The sequence below is a fragment of the Callospermophilus lateralis genome, chromosome 11, assembly GCF_048772815.1.
Source record: "Callospermophilus lateralis isolate mCalLat2 chromosome 11, mCalLat2.hap1, whole genome shotgun sequence".
Classification (NCBI taxonomy): Eukaryota; Metazoa; Chordata; class Mammalia; order Rodentia; family Sciuridae; genus Callospermophilus; species Callospermophilus lateralis.
Genome location: NC_135315.1, coordinates 99,545,466 through 99,562,182, shown reverse-complemented (window position 1 = coordinate 99,562,182; position 16,717 = coordinate 99,545,466). Strand labels below are relative to the sequence as shown.

The 16,717-nt window shown below is 50.3% G+C and overlaps 1 pseudogene; it reads right to left on the bottom strand.

Annotated features, from left to right (window-relative positions):
* The window catches only part of LOC143410722 (inactive carboxypeptidase-like protein X2), a 96,354-nt pseudogene that overhangs the window by 29,246 nt on the left and 50,391 nt on the right, over positions 1 to 16,717 (bottom strand).

The following is a 16,717-nucleotide window of genomic DNA, read 5'->3' as shown; positions in this document are numbered from 1 at the left end:
TGAATGTTTGTGTCCCCCAAAAGCATACACTGAGACCTAGTCACCAAAGCCACAGTGTCCAGAGGTGAAGCTGGCGGGGCAACTAGGTCCCAGGGCAGAGGCCTGGGGAACAGGAGTGGTGACTGCGTAACTGGGGGGGCTCGCTTGCTCCTCCTGCACATAGGCATGTGGGGACAGCGTGCCTGTGAGCTGGAGGGAGAAGCCTCCAGACACAGCTCTGCCACTGGCTTCCTCCAGAGCTGCAGCCTCCAGAACCCAAGCAACAGCTGTGGCCAGCAGCTTGTTCATGGTGCTTTTGTCATGTCGGTCCTGTGAGCAAAGAGGTCTCCCTGGCTGTGGCCATCACCTCCCTCCAATAGGGCTGTCACCTCCTCGACTTTGGATGTCACCTCCCTGGTTGTGGCTGTCACCTCCCAGGTTGTGGCTGTCACCTCCTTAGTTGTGGCTGTCACCTCCCTGGTTGTGGCTGTCACCTCCTTAGTTGTGCCTGACACCTCCCAGGTTGGGGCTGTCACCTCCTTAATTTTTGTGGTTGTCACCTCCTTAGTTGTGGCTGTAATCTCCCTGGTTGTGGCTGTCACCTCCCTGGCTGTTCATCACATTTGTCATCACCTCCTTGACTGTGGTCATTATTTTTCACTCTGATTTCCTGCTTTCTTAATAAATATCCTTGGACATGGGTGGTCCATCTGAGTGTCTCTTGAATACAATTTCTCATGACCTACGCACATGGTGCTAGGATGGGGGACACTCCCCGCTCCGCGCTCCTGAGCTGCTGTGCCGACACAGAGGGGCTGAGAGCACCACTCCTGTGAGTGCTGAGTGAGGACCGCACATGCGGCGCGTAACTGGTGTCACAGGGGAAGGGCGCAAAGCAGGTGTCAGCACAAAGTGAAATCCGTCTGTGCTGCTTTCTGGATCTTTCCGTTGGAGTCGGCTGGTCAGACTGACAGCTGTGGTCTGCGAGAGCGACACAAGTGCTGAAGGAGTCACCAGGCTTCACAGCCACGCGGAGGGAGCTGCCCTTGTGGGGGAGGACCAGAGACACCTCCCTGGAGGCTGCCTTGCCTGGACCACTCAACGAGGCCCTGTCAGTCTGCTTTGGGGCGGCTTGGACTTGCCAGCTTGGTTCAACTAGTTTAGCCACTCCAAGTGCAAGACGCCCCGATTCAAGGGTCACGGTCCATTCACTGCATGTTTATTGAGAAGCCTGCCCCTTACCAGGCCCCGTGCTCCTGGTGGAGGCTTCACTCATCATGGGACAGCTGCACCACCCTCTGTTAATGTCAGGAAGGGTGCAGCCAGGATGGTTGGCAGATAGCACCCATTAGGAAGGGCTCCACCTTTCTGAAAAGATGAGCTGGACTGCTCAGCAAGGGAAAGGCACAGTCCCCGAGGGACAGCAGGGGCCTGCAGGCACTGGAATGATCTTTCAAAGGTTCCTGGTCAGCAGAATGATACACTGAAGGTCCTTGTAAATTGTAAATAAGCTGCTGCAACTTTTATAGTGGATGAAAATCTATTCAAACTGGAAAACTGATATTACACAGAGCCTATGATACAGACAGGTGTCATGCTGTGGTCGTTGTCACCTGCATAACACAGTATTCTGCCATCACCGGGCAGAGCAGGTTAAGGAGAATTCCTGAGGGCCTGAAGGATTTATCCTCACTATCTTGGCTTCCGGCACACCTTCGAGAGGTGACAGGCGCTCCTCTGGTTAGGAATTCAGGGTCTGATTCTCTCGTTGATTCTGGGGGAAAGTGTGCTTCACTCTGCAGTGACTCACTTTGTGTCGCAATATTCAGTTGAGAAAAACCCAATTGCTAAAGACCCATGTTTGCAAGACAGCTGAGGCAGACACCTGCCACAGGGGAGGGGCATGAACATCACAGGGGACACACACAGGTGGCAACAAAAATGGCTACAAGAAAGAGCACCCACATCCCTGCCAACATAAAGGAGACAGCAAAAATGTGTCATCTCACCACCAAGACCTCCAGGTGATGTAGACAAGGCAGAGAGACTGCCCCCATTCTAAAGACAGCCAGGCTGAAACTCAGAGACACACCACATTTCCTGCCCTGAGTCACTAAGGGGTGATATGCGGAAACCTAAGATCCAATGAGATGGTCTACAGAGATGGGTCTTTAGGGGGTGTCCTAATGAATGAAATTAATATCCTTTTAAAAGGTCTGTAGGGAACTAGCGAGGCCCTTCCCTCTTCTACCTCCCACCACAGGAGAGCAACAAGGTGCCATCTTGGAAGTGGACAGTAGGACTTACCAGACACCAGACGTGCTGATGCCTTGACCTTGAACTCCAGAACATGAGAAATACACTTCTGTTGTTTGTGAATTATCCGTTCTCTGGTATTTTGTTACCATAAGTATTAACAGACTGAGACATGTGAGAAAATGTAAGACTGAGGCAGGTAAGAAAGTTTGAGAAGGATCTATCTGTAGGTTTGGGGGTCACATACTGATACAACAGTGTTTGTCCAGTGAATGAAAATGTTTAAAGAATAAATAAAAGGAGGCAGAGGAGAAAAAGTTCTCTTCCATGGTCTTTCTTCATTCACCTGGGAAACAGACTGCGCCCGGTCAATGGGAAAGGAATTCCACAGGATGGGAAGAAGGAGAGGATTGCTGGGAGGGACCTCGTGGCTCAGGACTTTGGTGTGTCTGGACCCCCAGGTCGCTGCCCTACCCTGACTCCCCCCACCACGACCTCCCCCAGGGCCAGGCTCAGCATGGAGAGGCTCATGTCCTGTCCCTTTACCTTCATCTGCCTGAACCTCACTCTCCACAGATCAGCCAAGCAACCAGGGCTTCCTGAGCATGGGGCCCCAGCAACACTGTACCTCCCAAAAGAGTCAAGTTAAACCTAGTCCTCAAAATCACTTCTCTCCTTCCTGGGAAAGCACCCACTCCCCTGCAGGACAAGGCCAGAGTCCTCTCTCTCCCCAACTCACTTTACCAGGTGGCCTCAGACTAGCCAGAGGGCCTCAGAGATGCCTCCCTCCATCTTTGTCCAGGCCCAGGAGGCCCCTGTCCTGGGGACCCAATGGCTCTTATTCACCTTCTCTCCACACAGATAAGAGGCCCAGCCTTGCTCAGCGAGGAACCTCAGGACCAGGCTCATTCCCAGCCCACTGCCCACTGTGGCAGACACTCCCTGAACGCCCCACCTCCATGCCGCGGTTCTTGCTGCCCTTGCTGCTGGGCATGCCCTCCTCTGTTCCCGCCTGCCAAAGCCCTCACCAGCTCCAATGAGGGAGACGGACAAGGTGTCTGTGAAGGAACAGCAGTCAAGTGATCATAAGTTGTGACCCGCTCTGAAGGCCTTCTGCTTCTCCTGGCCCGGCTCTCCCACTCGGCCCCCACCTTCTCCCCTGCTTCTCAGCTCCCCCCCCCCACCCCTGCACCTCCCTGGGTCTGGGCAGAGCCTCTCAAGTTGGTGCTCAGGAGAGTTCCTGAGCCTGGGAGGCCACACACCTGGCCTCTCCCTCCCATAAGGTGTAAGATTTTCACTTTCTCTTCTTGCTTTTCATTGCTGTTTCTCTTTTTATTTTTTTTTACTCATCAGAAATGTCTCTGTCAATAGTAGGGTAAACTAACCATTGTCCCCAAGGTAGAGAGACGTCTACAGTAACCAGCCAATGCCACGAGGGAATCCAAGTGGCAAGTCACACTCGGGAACTTGCCATACAATGGAGAAACGCTCCCTGGACAGTCTCCAGTTGAGCACTGTCAGGCAGGCAGACCCTTGAGGACTCAGTCAGTGCCCCTGAGGCAGCTGACTGATGATTCTATGTCCTTGTAGTGGCTTTGACACCCGCCCCCCAAGTGACAGTGACCTTGCATGATGAAGGCTGCTCCACCAGCTCTCCTTGAGAGAGGAGCCCCGTTGTCCATGTGCAATGGCTACTGACCGACACCAGCACCCACACACTTTGGTGCAGCCTGCTGCCTTTAAATGCAGATTTATGGCTCAGATTTATGGCTCTTGACGTTCACTGCACCAACTAAATTGATATTTTCTCTCTTTTGGACTCAGTGGGATGTCCTGAGATGTCCAGAAAGCAGTTCTGAGTCAATCCATGGTGCCCCTGTGATGGAACTGGGGGCAGAGCCACAGACACCCCAAGAATGCATAGCCGCAGGCATGAGTCATGGACCTCAAGTCCAAGGACATCATCTTGGTTTCTGAAGAGCAAGAGGCTCAACACTGCCATCTTCCCGGTCAGTGCTGACAGGTGTCTAGAAGCTGCCTGTCAATTAAATGACACTGGGCTGCTGGGCGTGTTCCCTTCATAGACTGGGCTCAGCCTACAGGCCCCGAGCTCAGACACGTCCTCCACATTTGTCTTGGCATCTGCTCCTTCCCTCTGCTCCTCCAGCCCTCCTTTGAGCCTCAGTAATTTGCCTGAGTGAATCCTTCTCTGAAAATACATTCTCACGTACAGTCCTGCTCGTTCTGACTCTTCAGACTGATGCTTTGATTTCTAGGGACTTCTTGTCTGCCCACAACCCCTGTGCATTTCCAGCACATGTGGGGGGCAGACATGGAACAGGATGTCAGAGGCAATGCGCTCCACCCAGGGGCTGCCCCTTACCTGTTCTGATTAGTGGTGGCCCTCCCCCCTTCCTCAGCCAGCAGGCACAGGCTGCCACTGCTCAGACTGCGGGCCTCGCTGATCAAACCTGGGGAATCTCCTCTGATGGTCTTTTCCTGCCAACTGCACCCCCCACTATAAAGGTGTCAAGCAGAAGCTCTGAGACCTGGCTATGCAGCAGAAGCCCAAGGTCAGCTTTTAAAATCTTGAGTCCCCAGGTCCTTCTCCTAAGGGTTCTGCTTTACTTGTTCTGAAGCGAGTTCAGGAAAGCGTATTTTTACAAATTCCCCCAGTGTGACTATAACAGGCAACCAAGATGGAGACTGAGAATCTGTGTAACACAGGGAAATGCTGTGCAGTGACTTGGTGACTTGGTTTCCTCATCTGTAAGAAAGGATGACCACAGTGCTACCCTCCTGGGGTGTTAGAGGACTGAACGCAGTGATGTGGGCTCCAGCAGAGTCCTGCCAACAGCAGTGTCCCCATGTGCTTCCTCTTCTTCGACTCTGCACATGACTGACTTCCTCCGTCCCTGACCTGGCTCACACACACAGTGGTTCTTAGGAACTGGAGTATTAAATGAGAAGAGAGTCTGGATTTCAGGCCCATTTCAACCCTGTGCAGTGGGAGAACCTTCCTGATCACTGAATCCCAGAAAGACCCCTCAGTCTTGAAGGTGCGAGCATTCAGTGTGTCTTCCACAGCCAAAGGGACAATTCAGGTTTCTGTCCCTTGAACATGAACCCTACATACGAAGTGCTTAGGGCATTTGCCCTGCACAAACTCCTGGCCTGAGGCTACAAGCTCAGTTTCTTGTTTTGTTCTGTGTTTATTTTGTGAGGTGCTGGTGTTGAACCCAGGGCCTCATGCACGCTAGAGGAGAGCTCTACCACGGAGCCATGGCCCCACTCCCCGTGTCCTGGGTCTTACCTGGCACATTTCCTTATAGTTGTGGTGCTTAAAATCCAGGTCATCCGTGGTGGTCATTTCATTTCGTCGGTGGTAATAGTTATTAGGATCTGGGGACAGAGAGATGACCTTGAATTCATTCACACCATTCTGTTACTTGTGGTAACCCTGTTAGGGCTTGACTCATGAAAGCACCGGGGGGATGGCAAAGCCTTCCCAGCCCAGTCCAACCTCGAACTCCTAACATTGGCTCAGAGGCAGAGAACCGAGACACAGGGAGCAAGACAGGGTTTGGAATCACCCAGTGGCTAAGGGTGCAGAGCCAGGGTGCCTGGGTCCAGATCTTTTCCATTTATGTGCTGTGTGATCTTGAGCAAGTCACTAGTCAGTCTTTGCCTTCGTTTTTCACCCATAAACAGGGAATAGAGTGGTTCTGGCCTCACCGATCTACTGGTAGTGGTAGAGGAAACATCCTATGTGCCTAGCAAACAGCCACTCTAAAGAAATAGATGCAATATCAAAGCTGTGCGCATATGCAGGGACTTTAGGAAGTGTGTGGACACTGCTGGGCTCTTACTGGGGACACATTCCTTTTGTTCTTCCTAACAGAGGCCCCACATTTGGAAGTCCCCTCTTCCCACCTCTAGAAAACTCAGGGCCCCAGCTCCAGGCCATCAAAGCATGCCCGCCCCCGGCCCCCCGGCCACTCTAACTGCTCCAGCACTTGGGCACAGAGGAGGACAGGAAAAGTGTGCAGAAGCACATCGCCTGCTTGCCACAGTGGGCATCTGACTACAAGAGGAACTAGCCCCAGGAAGACCTCAGGGACATGGGCAACCAGGAGCAAAAGACAGAGAAGCCCAACTACATCAGGAGCTGCTGAATAGCCAGCCCTGCAGCTCGGCCCTCCCTGGACTTGCACTCACAAGACACAGAGTGACCATAATGCTGAAGTCAGTGAGTTCCCTTCACGGGAGCAAAAGTTCCTTGGTAGGTGTAATCAGACCATATTAACCGCGGTGACCCTGAGGACTAGGGCTTGGGCTCTGGGGAGGACATGCATGCTCTTCGCTTGATTCCCTTCCAGAAGCATAAGTTGATTTTTACCCTTTAATTTCTTAAGCTTGTATTCTGCATATAATTATAAAAACCAAAGAACACACAGAAAGAAGGGGACACGGAGGAGGAAGAACAAGGAGGACAGCAGGAAGGGACATCAGTTGGTGCTGAGGTCCTTCTCCTCATCTGATGATGACAGGAAAGGAGGGTGGCAGGCCCCAGCCAGCCTGGTAGCATCTCCACCAGCACCAGCTCCCGACAGGAAGAACATGGGAGCTTTGGAAGGCCGACCCACAACCCTAGGAGCATGTGAGCAGCTGGAGAGCCACAGCGGCCTCGGCTTGATGCAGGAGGCTCCAAGGTCATTCTGGAAGCAGAGCCAAGGTAGGTGGCAGAAGGACGGGCACTTGCTCCCTAGGGTGGCAGGCTGGGCCCTATCTCTGATCCGAATGTGCAGCACTGGCTCTTTGTCAGAACCAACCTGACAGAACCTTTTGACTCAGCAGGGTAGAACCACACTTTAACAGAACGCCAGCTGACCCTGCAGGCCGGAAGGCTGACAGCCGCCCAGTGTGTGGCAGCAGGGAGAAGGCATCAGTGATGTTCCACCCAGCCGGTCAGCTGAGCCAGCCCTGCGCCCTTGAAGATGGCTTCACCCTTCAGAACTGAGGTCACCTGCCACAAGGTAAGAATCACAGATGAACACAAACACTGAAAATAGAATTTTAAATCTTCACAAAAGGTTTTCCAGTGATACAATCAGATACGAGTAACCAAGGAGAAAAGGAAATGTCTCCGGAGGCAGGCGGGCATGCTGGCCAGCAAGAACAGAGAGGCTCAGCCAGAGGCCCACTCATTTCTCCAACACTTTCCTTTGGGGAGTGGGCTGACAACACCTCTGGCAAGCTGCCTTCCCTTTGAATTCCAAACCTGTAGATTTCAAAGCAAATGAGAAGCATGTATTTTTTGCATTAATTTCCACCAAACCTACCCAGTCATCTACAGTGAACCTAACCAGAGCTGTGTGCTGAGAGCTATTCCACACCCTGCCCCAGTCTCTGGGGCCTCTTTCCAAAGGACTTGAAAGCCCCCTTTGTTTTCCAACACAAGTTCTGCCTTCAAGGTTGTGAAAAGGAGTGAAGAAAAACTGAGAGCCTCCAGGACAAAAGAACTTTGTGTCTGGGATATTCTTCCTTCCTTAAGACTAATCAGTTTGCTGAAAGGTTCAGGTACAAGTTCCAGAACTGTCTCAAAGCCACGGCGAGTTTGCACAACTTTCAGTCTCCCTATCCTGAAAAAAATTCTTCTTTCCTGTCCATTTATTCTGACTGGCCAAGGTTTTAATTGAGGCTCTACTAGGAGCCACACACTGAAGTAATGAGTGCACACAGAGCAATTGGCATCCCATGTGTCCATCCCCAAATTCCCTCTGTGGGCAAAAGAATTCCTTTCCCTGTGAGTTCTGAGGGAGCTGCGCTGCCATGTGACTCAGGCCAGCCAGTTAACACACTTGTTCTGGCCACAGTCCCTGGGCCCAGTGATCCCAGGATCCACACGGGGCCACCAGAAGACTCTTAGCCCAGATCTGAGGAGTCTCTCCTACTGGAATCTCTCTGAAGAGAGGATGACTTTGGTCATCAGTGGCCACCTGCCTGTCTGCAAGAGACCAAGTGAGCCCTGACCTAGAAGGCCCTGAGACAGTAGACCTACCCTAACCTAAAGCCAAAATCAGACCCGCTCCTAAGATTTGACATCAGCCCACTTTTTTCTCTTAAGCTAGTTGGAACAGCGTGCTCCCATCTGAAGCCCCAGCTGCCTCAGTCTACAAGCCTGACTGTCTCAGATGGAGCTTTGGCTCCTGTCTCCTTCGGGGCACATCCTATATGCTGAAAAACAGCTGATTCCTCAGAGACACCCTAGTTACAGGGACAAACTCCAGACCTTGGTACCTAAAGCTGTCTTCCCAACAGACTCCCCTTACCAAACTCCCCAAATGCTCTGTTCCCCTGATTCTGCTGACTGAGATGTGGTCTAACCAGAGAGAGGCCACCATGTGCTGGTTTGCTTGGGGCTGTCCTGGTTGATAAATTGAAAACTTCCTGTGTCCCAGACAATTGGGATGGGTGGTCACCCCGTCTAGCAATCAACTCTAGCAAGCAGATCTCCCTTTACAAGGCAGTATACTCATGCAGCTTAAAGGCTCAACTCTCACAGCAGATGCACATGTTTTCCTATTAAATAATTAACTGTTAATTCTTTGGCCCATTGTTCACTACCTCAATGACCACAGTAAATGAGAGCAATCTTGTGATCTCATCTTCAGTTGGATCTGGCCTGTGTCCGGCTGACACCCGGTGCTTAATGGAGACATGGCTTCCGTCTTGGAGCAAAAGGCCTTCCCTCGCTTGGTGCCATTGTTACGGAACACTGCTATATGCCACATACTTCACTCAATATGCACAGCACTATCCAGCTACAGAACATTTTTCATCTTGCAGACCTGAAACTCTAAACCCATGCAACTACAGCGCCCCATTTTCTTTTACTTCTGAGCTTTAAAAATCCTATTAATAGTCCATGGTCTATGGTAATGCACTTTCCAGCTCAAAGATTTCTGGAAATATTCACCAAGTCTTAAAAAGCAACCCACACCCTCCAAGTCTGCCTCCACCAGAGGCCTCACAGGAAAAGGAGAAGGGAGGGCATGGTTGGAATGCAGAGATGCAGAATGGAGGTAAGTACATTTTTCATAAAAAGAATTCCAGGAAGCATGGAACTGGTGGCTGCATTTAGACCTCAAGGTCACCTTGGGTTTGGGGAGCTGCATTGTCTGCACAACTCTGGCTTCAATCTCATTAACTTTCATGAAGGTATCTTTTCCGCACAGCGATGATGAGAGGCTCAACTTGGACCTCTGTGCCACCCTGGTCCTCGGACCTGACTACCACCAGGCGGCATGTGTGAACACTAGTGCACCTCTGGACAGAGTGCTAAGTAACTTCTAGAAGAAAAATGGCCCTAAATATTTAGGGGGGGACAGCAGAATACTGCTGAGGCCATACTTGACAGCCACCCAGATTTCACAATGCAACTGTCTCTGCGAGTGATTCAACAGCTCCCAGGACCTATCTTCAAACACACCCCAAGAATAACTTCACATGGAAATATTTATTTCATGAGACTTGCACAGGCTGCCCTCTGCCCTTTGCTAACAACAGATAAATTCCTGCCTGCAGAGAAGAACCATGACCCTTCTCTTTAAAGCAAACAGACTGGCGGTTGCTGAACAAGAGTCCCAGGTTCATGTAAAGAGGGCCAGAGTCCATGACTCCCCCTCTGCAGATACCTACTGACTTCAGGGCCTTAGGACACACTGAACCCGGCAGGCCCTGGATGGCAACAGGCTGGACCTGGACAGCAGTGCCCAGTTCCAACACAACAGGCCACAAAAGGAGGCTTCAATCTCAAACCAGGCAGCCTCTCCCCAAGCCGTCCTTGACAATGGGCGCTTCCTTTGTCCCAGCAACCCCACTCTCCCCAAGGCCATCCTGGGAATTAACCGTGGACATGCACTCGTGGAATAGTGACGTGGAATGGTGATGGAGGAACAGGGATGCCCACTGCGGGTGTTCACAGAATCAGGACGCTGGAAACAACTCAACTTCCAACTCTCCAAGGCAGATTAAAAACACAGGATCTCTCCATGGATTAGGAGAGAAAGCATCAGTAAGACAGTGGGTCTCTGCCAGTTTTAATGACATAAAAAAAGTAGGTGTGAACAATTATAAAACAAAATATCTGACATGAGGGAAATTAAGTAGGTACCTAGATTCAACTTGGTCTCTAAAAATCCATGGTTGCCAAAGAGAGTTCATAGAAACTATGGGATTGAGAGGAAAAGAGCACAATGACATAAACACAATTGAAAACACAGTAAAAGTGAGTTCATGATAGGGGTGGGGTCATGATAGACACAGCCTCAGAGCTGGAGGTGCCAAGCCCCCAGAGCACTAGGAAGAACTAGGGGTCCAGAGGGAGCTGGGGTCAGCTCACACCTGCAAGATCAAGTGCAGGGAGGCTCCCTGGAGGAGCAGCCTGGGAGAGATGAGTCATGGCTCGCTCCTGGTCCTCCTGACTCAGGGTGCCCAGGAATGAGAAAGTTCCTGCCTGCTGCCTTCCCTGGAGATGTCTGGGCAGGAGGAAGAGGCTGCTACCACAGGTCCCTGAGCACACAAGCCAACCATCTATGAGAGCCAGCTCAGGCCAGCCTGTCCAGAGCAAGACAGAGCAGGGACCCAGCTGGCTCAGGAGTCCCCACCATTCTCCCTGTTACCCTAGGGTCACACACTAAAACCATCATGTAGAGATAGGGCCAAGAAAACACAACCAATAAGAATAAGTGACCCAAGACACAGGCATCCCATGAAGCTCTCTAAACAAGACCACATCAAGGGTCAAGTTTAAAGTGAACTTCTGCTGCTGCTGCCCTACCTCCTCTACCTAGAAGAGTGGGATCTGAAGAGACAAATAAATGTGGCCTCCAAAACTTTTTTTTTTTGTAGTGCAAGGAATGGAACCCAGGCCTTGCACATGCTCACAAGAGCTCGATGGCTGAGTTGTACCCCAATGCTCCAAAACCCCTTTATAGTGTCTCTGCTCACCCTTGAGTGGTGGGGTTGGGTAATTGTCAACCTTGAAATATGCACAATGGGATAAACCTCCCTTGGCAAGAGACCTCGATACCCCCAATGTTCATGATGCTTCTTAGCAGGATAATGGGGGTACTTGTTTTCTTTTGGGTTCACTTGTATTTTCAAAATATTCTAAATAGACACATCTCTTCTTTTTAACACTAGAAAACAATTGTGCAGCTTAATTTTACTCACCCCGGCTGGCACCTGTTTTGTGTCAGCATCCTGCCCTGCAGGAAGTGCAGGTGGGTGGACTCACCTGGCAGTGGGCAGCCTAGGATCTCCATTCTCAGACAGATGCTGCCGTTGTCAAACCAGGACTGCGGGTTGATGCGGATGTAGCGGGCCACCATGGGAACAGGCAGCTCGTTGAGCACAGGGATCTCTTTTTCACTGTTTCCTTCAAATATCTATTTATGTTCAAGGGGGAAATGAGGCTCTTGTAGGGTTTGATTATTGGGGGTGTGAGATTGGCAGTCCACTGGCTCAACAAGAGGCTGTTGAGGAATACCTAATGTGAATTGAGCACTGAGGAGAGGGAGAAAGGAGTCAGGTCCCAGGAAGCCCCCATCGATTGGGTCCTGGGGAGAACCTATTGACTGTAAGATAACTATCAAGGTCAGGGCAAAGGGACACCACAGAGCTTTTGTATTTCAGCAGAAGAAGACCAAGCAAAGCTGTGGGGAAGCAGTTGCATTTGACCTGACATGGGGGGAAAGACATACCTATCTTGGAATATTCTAGAGAAATACACAGCAATGGGTTCCCAGGTAGAAGAGCAGCTGGCACCCTTCTACCAGGACACAGGGATGTGGGTGATAAGGAATCTGCAGGCGGTGTGCGAGATGGGTGTGAGACAGGGGACATGGTGCTGGGAATGTGCCCTTGAGTATCTCAGTGTGACTGCAGTGTGAAGCTGCACCACATCACAGAGCTAAAGATCCAAGGGCATTAGAAAAAGTTAGGAAACTCATAACTGAACAGCTGTGAGGGGCCCTGCATGCTGTCTCTCTCCAGGGCTGGCCTGGGTGTGGGTAAGAGGCTGGGTTCAGACCCTGTGACAGGAGGAAAGGCAGGAGTCCACATCGTCCCCAAAGGTGACCACCTGGTGCTGAACTTTGGGCCATGGAAAGGGGTCACTGTCCATCACACTCTCAGGGTTGGCTGGAGTGGACCCAGAAATGGTAAGTCCCAGGTGACTAGGCATATCACATCTCTCTGCAGGGTCCCACACAGCCAGAACCAAGAAGAGACTCACCATGTCTCCAGATCCGTTCTTGACAGTGACCCAGGTGTGGCTGTCATTGCTCACCATGACCTTATAGGACGTCACCCAGTCACTCCTAGGAGAAAACAAAGCATCACAGGATCTGTACAATGTTTACCTCATCCAGGTGGGTGGAGAAATAAGACAGCAGAGGCTCTTGTGGGGTTCAATTATTGGGGGTGTGAGAGTCGACAGTCCACTCGTTCAGCAAGAGGCTGTTGAGGAATACCTAATGTGTGTGCAGTGCTGAGGGGGAGGGAGAAAGGAGTCAGGTCCAGGAAGCAGACATGCTCTTCCCAGCACTGGGCCAAACCCTGGTTCCAAGCCACTGGTTATGCAACCTTGGCCAGATAATTGACCCATCTATGCCGCTGGTTACTCGTCCTTAGGCTGGGAATCATGGAAGCACCTACCTTAAAGGATTTGGGAAGCAAAGAACAGTTTGATACCCTCTAAAATGTGGGACCATGCCCAGCCCCAGGCAGCGCTCAGCAGTAACCACACATAACAGGGCATTTGTTTGTAGTCAACAGTGACATAGCCCACAGGAAGAGTTTGGGGAAATAGTCTCAGGACAGGCCAGAAACTGCTTAAACATTTCATTCGGGAAACTGACATGGGAATGTAACAAACCAGATCCTGCAATTGCAAACCAGATCCTGCAACCGAAAACCAAACAGCTTGGGTCTCTGAGAGACGCTGAGTCTCTCCCTGGCTGTCCTGGTCACACAGATGGTCCCTGCCAGTGGTGTGCAGACTCAAAGCCAAACCTCTGTCAGTACATCCTACTGCCCCAATGTCACTGGGGACAAAGCAGCTGTAATCTGACTTCCCGGAGAAAAGCTCAAGGGGAGAGACTCAGCAAACTCAGAGCAAGAACTTGCATGTGGTGAGAACACTTCTTCCCTCTGCCTCATTTTTCATAATATTAATTCTTAGGCAGGGTAGAAATTTTCCCTCTGCCTTCACCCTTCCTCATTTCTTAAATACTGGCCCTAAGCACCTTCCCTGGTTTTCTCACAAACTCTGCCCGCTGAACTGCTTGGGATCCTTCCCGTGCTGTGAAGTCCACTTGGTCTCAGGGTCCAGAGCTTTCCCAAGAAGGTTCTGAGCTTCTTGTCGAGTCAGGAGTGGCCAGTGAGTCTTCAGAAACAGCAGCTGGTTTTATTCATTCTGGTTCATCTGACAGACGTGGCATGAAAGTTCTTCTCGGGGGCTTTCACACAGGCTTGGAAACAAACCCGTGCCTGTCACCTTCTCCCCTCTTCCCTGCTCCCCACCAACTGCTCCAGATCCCTGCAAGAAGCCAGAATCTCCCAAGCAACACGATTCCCCCTGCGAGCCCCAGGCCGGAGCCCACCACTGCAGTGGACGTAGCAAACAGGCCCTTGAGAAGCACCTCCCTCGGCTCAGGTGTCCTCTGCTGGACAACCACCCTCCCCCCAAACAGCAACCCCTTTACCCCATCTCGATTCCCAAATGACTCACAGGAGGTGCCGCTTTGTGTCAGCTGACACATCCCCACTGGGCTCTGGAGGCAGAGGTCAGAGTTGGGGTCTGCAGCTATTGAGGGAGAGGTGGCACATTTAGGTGACCCCTCAGGCAAAAGAAACACACACTCCACAAAAGGGAGGTAGAAAGAAAAATGGAAATAAATCCTCTGAAGAAGGAAAGAGAGAGAAAAAAAAAAGAGAATGAAATAATTTCTCAAACTTAAAAAACATATAGATAAAAATTGTGTTTGTTTGAATAATGACTCAGTGATGCCTTGGAACTCTGTCTGAACTGCAGAGCAGCCGGGTCTCCTGCCCACTTTACCCTCTACTTGATGTCTAAGTGACATCTCTGAGCTTTCTGCCACTGTGCACCCCAACATGGTGGCCTCCGGGAAAGTACCACCATCCCCCCATGCGTCAGGGTCCAGGAACCATCCTTGGCTCTCACACCCCGCCCCTCCCCTACATTCCAGTCACCATGTTTAGGCTATTCGACCACCCACATCTTTGCAGAAGGCTCACAACTCTGTCCTAACTCCCTTGTGACCAACCCAGCCCATTCTCTGGGGCCAGGACTATTACAGTTGCCTCTACATGGTCTCCTGGAATCTAAACTGCTCCCCAGTAAATCCCAGAGTCAGAGGCTCACTTTGCTAGTGCAATATCATGTCACCTCCTGCTTGAAATACCTCTTAACTTTAAGCATCTAGCCTTCCAACAGCAGGTGTATCCTCATCTTAGTATGAAGACCAAAATCCTCACCATGCTGTGCAAGACCCTAACTTACCTCTTGTTTTCTGTGTTCTCTCCTTCAATTCCCCATATGGAAACACACTCTGCTGCCTCAGGGTCTTTAACATACAGTTCCATCCGTCTCAACTGCTTCTTCTGTTTGCCTCTAAATTATTCAGAAATCAAACTGTATCAAAAAGCCTGTCCTGGCCCTCCTATCTAGCCAAGTTTTCATTGTATGTCCTTTTCATTCTTAGTTTGGGTTTGGGATTTTAAACTCCTTTTTTGAAATCGTCTGATAGTGTCTTTTATCCCCTACTGGAGTCCAAACAGCTCACAGATGGAGAAAGGAGAGACCGGGTGCTCTGGAGGCCACACAGGAAGCCTGGAGCACCCAGTGAGGGCCAAAGGTGCAGGGCCAGGCCAGGTGGGCTCTGGAGGCCATGTGGTGGGAGCAGGACTTCTCTGCCATGCAGTAGGGAGCTGACCCCCAGCCCTGAAGTCCACCAAGCAGCCCGGTCAAAAGTACCTGAAGGCCAACTAGAAATTCTCCTCTGCCTCCTAAATTTGCCTCATCATAGGATGCTTGGTATTTGGAGATGTAGTTCCCTGTTTGCACTGTAAAGCTGCCTCTCCTTCCCCGACCTTTGAACCCAGCTGAGGTGAACACGCCCACAGAGGGGTCTTTTGGCCCCAAGTTCTCGTGAGGCCTTTGCTCATTTTGTCTCAGACTTTGTCTTACTGTCATCATGATGCAATGCTGTAGATGCAACCCGGGGCCTCTGCCTCGCACACGCTGGGTGAGTGCTCTGCCCTGGGCCACGCCTCAGCCCGCTGTCTCCCGCGGTTCCTATTATCAACTACAGCCATGAGATTTTCCTTCCACTCTCTGTGCTTTTCAGTATTCCTCTCTGAGCAGATACTCCGCCTTATCTGCCCACTTTACTGCCAGTGAGGATCTGAGTCATTTGGGGTCTGAACTATTAAAAGCAGTGCTCCTGTAAATATTTTTGTATGTGTCTCTTGGCAAATTTATACAAAATCCTGTTTGGTGTATAATTGGGAGAAGAATTTCTGGGTCACTGAGTCATAGATGTCTATTTATATATGTATGTTCAGCTGCAGCCATTTTCCAAGTTAATTGGAACTATTTGCACTCAGGCCCCAGAGAGCCCCCACTGCTCCGGGTTCTCGCCAACATGTGGCACGTCTTTCCCCTTCATCTTTGCCATTCGGGTGAGTGTTAAGTGAACTACTTGGCAACTAACGAAGCCATAGGTTTCACAGGTCTATTGACATTTGAGTAACATCTATGAGGTTCTTACATTCCCCCCCTTCTCCAGTTAAGTTAGCCACTTTTTTAATACAGGTTTTCAAGAGTTCTTTCTGCATTCTAGAGATGAGATTTTTGATTGAATATATGGTCTGAAAGTATTATCTCTGATTCCGTCATTTCATTCACTTTCTTTGTACCTTTTGACAAAAAGATTTTCTTAATACCAATCAATTAACTATTTTTCTTTATCATTGTTTAGTATTTGTGCCCTTTTCAATAAATTTTTGTTTTCTCTTGAAAGCTTCATTGCTTTATCTTTCACATTTACTTCTGCAACCCATCTGAAATTGATTATCGTATGGTGTGAAGTAGGGGTTAAGATACATTAGGTGCAGGGTCTCTATTCTAGTGCCTAAGTCTTTGATCCACTCTGAGTTGATTTTTGTGCAGGGTGAGAGATAGAGGTTTAATTTCAACTTGCTACATATGGATTTCCAGTTTTGCCAGCACCATTTTTTGAATAGTCTATCTTTTCTCCAGTGAATGTTTTGGGCACCTTTGTCTAGTATAAGATAACTGTATCTGTGTGGGTTTGTCTCTGTGTCTTCTGTTCTGTACCATTGGTCTACAAGTCTATTTTGGTGCCGTTTTTATTACTATAGCTCTGTA